The sequence below is a fragment of the Neofelis nebulosa genome, chromosome 2 (assembly GCF_028018385.1).
Source record: "Neofelis nebulosa isolate mNeoNeb1 chromosome 2, mNeoNeb1.pri, whole genome shotgun sequence".
Taxonomy (NCBI): domain Eukaryota; kingdom Metazoa; phylum Chordata; class Mammalia; order Carnivora; family Felidae; genus Neofelis; species Neofelis nebulosa.
Window position 1 is genome coordinate 8,698,574 of NC_080783.1, and position 8,675 is coordinate 8,707,248.

General features: G+C 52.9%; 1 long non-coding RNA gene across 1 annotated transcript; it reads left to right on the forward strand.

Annotated features, from left to right (window-relative positions):
• Positions 1-47: 47 nt before the first annotated feature.
• Positions 48-3,250, forward strand: LOC131496311 (uncharacterized). Its single transcript, XR_009254424.1, has 3 exons — positions 48-329; positions 640-750; positions 2,112-3,250. It is a non-coding gene; the product is annotated as an uncharacterized LOC131496311 (long non-coding RNA).
• The last annotated feature ends 5,425 nt before the right edge of the window (positions 3,251-8,675 follow it).

Genomic DNA, 8,675 nt, shown 5'->3' on the forward strand with positions numbered 1-8,675 from the left:
GGCAGGGCTCTGCGGACAGCGTCCTCTGCCCACACTAGCCAGCTGCCCTCCCTCCTCCCCAGTTACTGGGATGGGCAGAAGGCACCTGCTGGGCCCTCCAGCACCTAGTTCCGCCTGGCCACAGGGCCTGTGACAACCTGGACCCCCACGGTTCTGCTACCTGAGTGCCTCCTTCAGGCACCTCCCCGCTGGTGTGTTCCTGGGTCCCTGTGCTCTTTCTGTTTCGCTCGGAGGCACCCTGGCTGTGAAGCTCAGGTGACGCTCAGCTCTGTCACCGGTTTCCACATACCAAAACCAAACGATTTCACCACGTGCTCTGGGAGTTTTAGGTAACTTTACCGAAGACTGGGGAGTCCGTGGATCAGCTGTCCCCCCCTCCCCCCTGCCCACTCAGGTTCTCTTAAAGTAGCTTCTCCTTTCTTCCCAAACCTGCCCCCCCTCCTGTGGGAAGGGGCAGGGGATCCCCAGCTGTAATAAGAACCCTTAGTTATGGTGAAAGAAGTTCCCCTGAAAACATACCAGCTTTGTTCGAACTCATTACGCTGGCAACAACTGACTACCTCCTAAACCCCAAAGTCGTCGGGTCAATCAGGGGACTCTGAATCTTTCCTGAAGGTAAAAATATGATTTTCCTTTTAGGATGGACGCGGATAAAGCATTTTTAAAAGACAACCTGAAACGTCACACTGACTGCAACACGGGATGTGTTCAGATTAGAAGACCCTCTCTCCACTACTGATGCATCACCAGGTGGGTGAATATTCAGCTGTTAACTGCATGTTCCTAGGGGGTGATGCCTTTGCTCCAGGACAAGGTTAATGGCAGACATAGCCAGAAGGCACCTCCACGCAAGGCCAGAGCCAATATGAAATATGAAATGACAGAAAGTAGTTTAGGGATTCTAGAGCCTGAAAAGAACTGAAAGAAGAGAAACTGAGGTTTAGAGAAGTTAAATCACCTTCCAAGGTGACACAGCTGGTTGGAAGCATCTGACAAGGCCAAATTCTCATTCAGAGTTCTTTCATGATTTCAGAAGGCAATAGGGAATCGGATCATTATATAGGCCTTAAAGTTAATGAACTAAAAAAGGTCTTGAGAAGACTGAAGAAGAAAAAAAAAAAAAGGCACCAGGGATTAGAAGTGGAAGATGGCTCAGATCGATAAAGTTGCATCGAACTTGGTTGACCCTTAGCATGAGGAGGTTCAGGGAGCAGGTGAGTAATTCCCTGAAGTCAAGAGCAATGGATCCCTCTGGGGGATTCAACTTAGAGTCAGAGACTGGAAACCCGGGTCAGGGACCCCGTCCAGATAAAGCAGACAGGTCAAGAACTCCTAAGGCATTCATCTCTGCAGTATTCAATTTTCAGACACCAGTGGGCTTTTGCCTGGGGTTTCCACCTGACTTAACCCGGGGTTTCTCAACCTCAGCTCTACTGATATTTTGGCTCAGATAATTCTCCTGTGTGTTGGAGAAGTTTAGCAGCATCCTTGGCCTCTGCCAAGAGATGCCAGTAGCATGTCCCCCTGCCCTCCCCGCCCCAAGTTGTGGCCACCAAAAATGTCTACAGACAATGCTAAATGTCTCCGGTGTGTGCGTGTGTGTGTGAAAATTGCCCCTGGTTGAGAACCACTGGTTTAAATGAATTAGATAAGGCAAACTCATGTGGGTAGTATTTCCTGGTAGATGAAAGAAATGTGCCATGTCATACCGAGGGGCCAAGTGGCACAGAAAAGAAGTCCCTGTTCCCGGGGAGAGTGATGGAGGAAACAGAGGAGTGAGAGGTTTACGGCGCGAGAAAATACTGGTGCGTTCTTTAAGCAAGAAGCAGGGAGACAGTGCCTGTAGAGTGAGGCTGGCCCAGAGGGACGAGGAAGAATGGCATTGCAGGACTTTGCTAGAAGGTCTTCCGTGGCCCCCTCTGCCTTCTGGCTGGAGCACAAGGTCCTGGCAGGGAGTCTGACTCCTCTAGAACACAGTCACAGACCAGTGTCCCAGGCTCAATGACCTTGTCCAGCCCTTGGCAGCCGCGAGCGTGGAGGCCTGCTTCCCTGCATGTATGAAAGCCCTTCCCCTCCATCAGACCTCTCTCCCTTTCTGTCCCATCTTCCAGATCCATCCCAAGTGGACTCCTCTCCTCCTATAGCCTTTCTCGAGATCCCTACCTGGAAGTGACCCCTCCCTTTCCAAGCCCCAGATCATTCATATACTGCGTGGAGTTAGGATGACGTTTCTCCTGTCTTTTCACGTGGTCCCTGCTCACAGGCAGTGAATGCCCTGGAGGGCCAAAGACCAGAGATGAAACTCAACACAAGCTGCTTGAAGGCGATGGTAGGAGGAAGAAGAAAGCAGGAAATCATTGCAAGCAGGGTGGGCATGGACGATGGGGGACAAGGCACTCACAGACTGCATCACCATGGGGTTCTTTTCAAGGACGGACTGGGGCTTTCTGGCCTTGGCTGAGGACCACCCAACAGTCTGAGCTCTCCTCCTGGACATGGCAGCCATGGGGCAACCTCATGGACTATTCAGGAAAGTGAGAAAGATGGAGTCTATGGGGGATGCGAGGTCAGGCAGTCAGGATACAGTTCCGAGGGTGTTAAAATCCACACCCAGTGATCCTGGCCCTTTGGCTGTGTCCAGGGCATGAGAGCAAGCGTGTCAATATTTGTCCTGAAGCTAGTGTCGTAGAGTTGGATGAGACCTCAGACACCAACTGACCCTTGGCCCCCACATGTCAGGAGGGCAACTCGTCCTCAGAGGAGACAGCTTGCTCTGGTCACCAAGTGGGAAGGTGGCAGAGCCTTGAACAACTGGACATTGGACCACCCTGCCCAGAGCACTTCTTTCTTCCCTGCTGCTGCCTCTGGAGGGGACTTCAGAGACAGAAGGCACTTGGTGCTCATTTCTGAGCCCCCTGTCCAGGGCCCTAGACCCGCAGAATGACCCTCTGGGCCCACAGGCCTGGATTCCTTGATAGGAAAGCTCTCAAGGGCTGAATAAGAATCGCGCAGTCGGCCAGCTACTCTGACATAGCACCTCTTCCGGAACACAATTGCGAGCCTCAGACGCAAAAAGCCCTTAGTACAGTGCCTGGTTCACAGTAGGCAGTTTTTACTGTAAACTGTGATTTCTTTGGAGGAGAAGCCCACAGAACCAAGCAAAAAATAAGTGGATGTGAAGAGGAAGGTGTGGGCCCAGGTCCTACAAACTCCCAAACCTGTACCTTGCAAAAAAGTGTGATTTGGAGTACGGGGCAAGGGGGCAAGGGGGCAAGGGGGCAAGGGGTCGGGTGGGTGGGTGCAAGTGTAACTCTACAAATTAAATAAATTCGAACATTTTTGACCGGAGATCGCCCCGTGAGCACACCTGGGGTGAGAAATCTAATCAATCTGCACCCAGAGTGGTGCAGGTAGGGCCACGAGGAGAGGGACCGTGACATCGGGGATTTGTCCACCACACTGGACCAGCACAGCACTCCCTCCGTCCTTGCAGTTTCCCACACCCCGCTTTCGGGCCCCTCACCATCCGTCTGGGTCTCCCGATGCGCTAGGGGGACGCAGCCCCGCGCTCGGCTGCCGGCGCGCGGGACGCCCAGGCTGCACTCGGGGCGGCTCGGGCTGAACACCGCCGTGTGCACCTCCACGGTGGGGCGGTGCGGCGCGAAGGCGCTGCAAAGCAGGGTCTCCATGGGGCGGCGCGCCTCTTCCTCCTCTTCGGGCCGCGGCTGCACGACGATTCCGACGAGCGCGGCGAGCGGCTGGCGATCCCGCGCGTGCACCTGCTGCAGGAGCAGCCGCAGCCGCCGCAGGTTGGAGCGCAGCGGCCGGCGGGCAGCACAGCACCAGGAGCAGCCGCGCGCCCGGCTCCGGCGCCTCCCGCGGCCGGCAAGGCTCCCGGCATCCCGGCGCCGGCTCCTCCACCGCCTCGGAACCACAGGTCCCGGCCAGAGCCCGAGCCGTCACGGGCTCGCACGGGTCTGCAGTCTTGCACCTGGGGCGTGGCCTCTCCCGGGTGGGGCGCTGGCGCTTGGCGGCGGGGCAGTCGGCGGGCTTCCACAAGCTGTCGCCGGAGCGCTTGGGCCGCCGCGCGGCGCAGTTGCTGGAGCTGCTCTGCCCGCTCGTGGCTCGGGTGGACGAGGGCCGGGAGGACTGATTGGCAGGGGCCTGCTCCGGAATGTCCTGCAGGGCCAGGCAGCACTGGTCGCTCTTCCAAAGCTCGCCCAACAGCGGTATCAGGCGGTGGCCCTCGATGCACTGGGCCGCAGCCGGCTGCTGTGACTCATCCGTCCCGTCGTGCGGGGCCCTGGAGGGCCCGTCCCCAGGCTCCATGTCCAGTCCGGCTCTCTTGCCCCTCCGGGCCCGGGGCCTCTGTTGGTCACGGGACAAGCTGCCCTTCCCTGGAGCAGGCCACAATACCCCGGGGTCCTGCCTCTGTCCTGACCAAGGGCCTGCGCTCTCTACTTTTTGGAAATCTTTCAACACAGGGAAATTGCTGTTGCTGGCTGCTCTAACGCCAGCTGTGTTTAGTTTCTCTGTCACTTCGTATGACTTCCGTGTCAAAAGGGCAAAAGCCTTTACCTCGTGGATGCACCATTATGCCCCAGCCTCCAAGTAAAACAGCTTTTTGTGCACCTGGTGGACATTTAAAAAGCAGTGGACCTGGGTGCTCACTGCATCTGGGATATTTGGAAAACAGTGAGGAGCAAAGAGGCTGGTTCTAGATGGCTGAGCCTGGGAGGCGCGCCCTACGGTGGCTGGGCCCAGCTGCTCTCTGGACGATCCGGGAGCCAGGGTCCCGGTCCAAGCCTGAACTACTGGGGCTGCAGGAGATGGTTTGGGGTCCGCTTTCATCCAGTCTTCTATGTGTATGTATTAGAAAAATCTAGCCTTTCCCCCCTGTATTTCTCCTTTGCTACTCACACCAAACCGCGTTCTGACACTTCTGGTCACCAAATACATGTTTTTGTTTTTGTTTTTTTGTTGTCAATTGACAACAACAATTGTCAATTGGCTGAGCAATTCTGTGACACCAGCTGGGAGTCCTACAATTTAACTCAGTTCTTTTTTAATTTTTTCAACGTTTACTTCTTTTGAAAGAGAGAGAGAGGGAGCGTGATCGCATGAGTTGGGGAGGGGCAGAGAGACGGAAGATCCAAAGCAGACTTTATGCTGACAGCAGTGAACCCCACGTGGGGCTGGAACTTACCAACCGTGAGATCGTGACCTGAGCTGAGCCACCCAGGCGCCCCAATTTACGTAAATTCTGACGCTATCTTCCTGGAGATGGTATCAGATCCCATAGATTAATTCCACGAGACTGTCCCCACCTCCAGCTGCCAGTTGTTACCTGTGCTTCTGACCAGTTGGCTGGAAATCTGAGTTTCCCCACTGTCCCCTCCTCAGGTGTGATTGATTTGTTAGAATGGCTCAGGGAACTCGGGAAAACAGTTTACTCAATGTTTACCAGTTTATTATAAAAGGATTTGATAAAAGACACAGATGAGTATCCAGAGGGAAGGGATGTGAAGGGCAAGGGGCGTGGGAAGGGGCACGGAGCCTCCCTGCCACTTCGGGGCACATCGCTCTCCCTGAACTCCCACGTGTTTCTCAACCTGAAAGTTCTCTAAACCCCAACCCTATTGGGATTTCATGTAGGCACGATCAATGATGAACTCCATCTCTAGCCCCTTTCCCTCTCTGGAGGTGAAAAATCTGGAAATCCCAAGCTTTTAATCATGACTTGGTCTTTCTGGTGACCTGCCTCCTTCCAGGAGCCTACCCAGAGTCACTTCATTAGAACAAAAGCCACTCCTATTACCTAGGAAATTCCAAGGGATTTAGGAGCTCAGTGTCAGGGACAGGGTCAACGACCAAATGTTAGAACAAAAAAAATGCTCTTAGTGCCCTTATGACTTAAGACATCGCAAGGGTTTCAGGAACTGGAGGCAGAGACCAATATGTATCTTACAGGGTATCAGAGGCTTGTCAAAGTGCCAGAAAAATCTTTAGCAAAACCAAAACAAAAAGCATAAAACCTCCTTCCCTGCCCTGAGGAGGTGGGACAAAGGCACTCAAGGTGGCCACAGTGACTAGAGTTCAATGGTGGGGAAGATTTTTCCCTTTGCTGATTTTTTTTTTTTTAAATAAATGAGCTTTGGGTGGCTTAGTCAGTGAGCGTCCGACTCTTTAAAAAATTTTTTTTACAGTGTTTTATTTATTTTTGAGAGAGAGAGAGAGAGAGAGAGAGAGAGAGAGAATGATTGGGGGAAGGGCAGAGAGAGAGAGGGAGACACAGAATCTGAAACAGGTTCCAGGCTCCGAGCTGTCAGCACAGAGCCCGACATGGGGCTCGAACCCATAGACCAGGAAGATCATGACCTGAGCTGAAGGCACCCCTGAGTGTCCAACTCTTGATTTCAGCTCAGGTCACAATCCCAGGGTCGTGGGATCAAGCTCCACTTCAGGCTCTGTGCTGAGCGTGAAGCCTACTTGAGATTCTCTCTTTCTCTCTCTCTGCCCCTCTCCCCTGCTGGCATGCAAGATCTCTCTCTCTCTAAAATGAATTCAACGAGGGGCACCTGGGTGGCTCAGTCGCTTGAGCGTCCGACTTCGGCTCAGGTCATGATCTCGCAGCTTGTGAGTTTGAGCCCTGCGTCGGGCTCTGTGCTGACGACTGAGAGCCTGGAGCCTGCTTCAGATCCTGTGTCCCTCTCTCGCTCTGCTCCTCCCCTGCTCATGGTCTGTCTCAATCTCTCTCAAGAATGAATAAAACATTAAAAAAAATTAAATGAAAAAAATGTTTAAATGAGCTTTTTTAGGTTGTTTAGAATTATTTTTAAAAATATGTAAGTTAAAGACTCTGAAAAGCAACCTGTCAACCAGAAAACCCCAGCTGGAATCCTGCCGAAAGCTGCAGGACCCCTCAGGCCTGGGAACTGGGGAAGACCAGGTAATGGCAGAAGACCCCCGCAGCTTTGCGGAAGCAGGATGGACATTGTTGGGGTCCTGGTTTTTCAGCCTTGGACCAGACACTCAGCTCACCTTCCATCTGGACAGTGTTGGTAAGAACATCTCCAGCCCCTCCCTTCCCCTCAGCAAATGGAAAAGGTCAGAATTAGGGACTCATGGGTGACCCTTCCCTAGGGTGCTGGGCCGCTGTATTATAAACCGATGCGAGTTTCTTCCAGGATGCATCATACCTGTTGCTGTGCCACCCAGGTGTCTGCTATTGCACAGGTTAACCTGAGTGTGTGAATCTTAAAAAAAATTTTTTTAATGTTTATTTTTGAGATTGAGAAGACAGTGAGAGTGGGTGATGGTCAGAGAGAGAGAGAGAGACAGACAGACAGAATCTGAAGCAGGCTCCCAGCTCTTGGCTGCCAGCATGGCTGAGCACGGTAGTCTTAGGATTTGGATCACGCTGCGAGGGAGGAGGCCCTTACCTGGGCCAGGACTTGACTCGCCCTTACTAAGCCCTCTTTTATCAAGTCCCGAACTGGGGAGTACCAGTTAGGAAGGGCTAGAGTCGAACTGAACTGTCAGGAGGGTAGGGTGCTTCGCTCTCCTGCTCTGTCCCCCATGCCTGGGGGCAAAGGCAGCCCCGGGCTGCCGGGGTGGGGGGTGGGGCCCAATGTTGTGTTTCCCGACATCAGTTCAAAGAGTCAGACAGAGGTGTCAGAGGACCTTTGCATTCACCTGTCTGACACGGAGTACTGTCCTTCAGCGCAAGGTTAAGACTCAAGGGCCACTGCCAAAGGGTCCCACCTAGGCCACATCCCTGGGCAGAATGAAGACACAGCATGGAGAGAGGAGCAGGGAGGTGGCAGGACTCTGTGTGACCTTAGAGAGTAGGAGGATGAGGCCGGAGCCCAGTCATCCCTAACAGCCCTTCTTGGGGCTTTTTTTCCCCCCCGGGAGGGAGAGATCTGGCAGGAAGTGGCACTAAGGGCAGGTGCTGTATGTGCTAGTGTTAAAAAGTGGATTCTAAGACTCCTGAGCATACACTCTGAAGGGAGGCAGAATACACGACCCAAAATGCATTACTTGGGCATGTGGATTATTTTGAGCTGAAGGCAATCAAGACTCAAAGACTCAGGAAAAGCTTTTTACCTCTCTTAACTGCCTAAAAGAATTTACATGGGGGTCTGGCCCAGAAAGAGAGATATTACCAGAGATAATTTATCTGATAGACTTACCCGCATGGTGAGCTCAACATCTGATTACTAAACGTCTGCTCTTCTCATCGTCCTGTGAAGTGTCTTCCTCCCCTTTGGAGACCCAGGGCCCCTGTCCCTTTTCTTAGCTCACGATGGCACATAAGCCTCGATTGCCTGACTGCCTTTGAGTCTCATGTTTTTATGGGGCTCCCGTGTGTACAGAATTAAATGTTTTTCTCCTGTTAATCTGTTGCATGTCAGTTTAATTCCTAGACCACCTAAAGAACCCAGAAGGGAAGGAGGGAAAAAGTTTCCTTCTCAACAACTTTGAACTCCTTCATGATTCATCTAAGTTGATGTAACAAATAGATCCAAGGATATATTGGCTTAGAAATGACATTTATTTCTACTGAGCTCAGTGATGGAGAGGTGGTGGAGAGGCTCTCTGTCCCTTCAAGAGGCGGCTTCCTTTCCTGCCTCTAGGACAGCTGGCCCGGGACCCTTCATCTCCCGGACAGT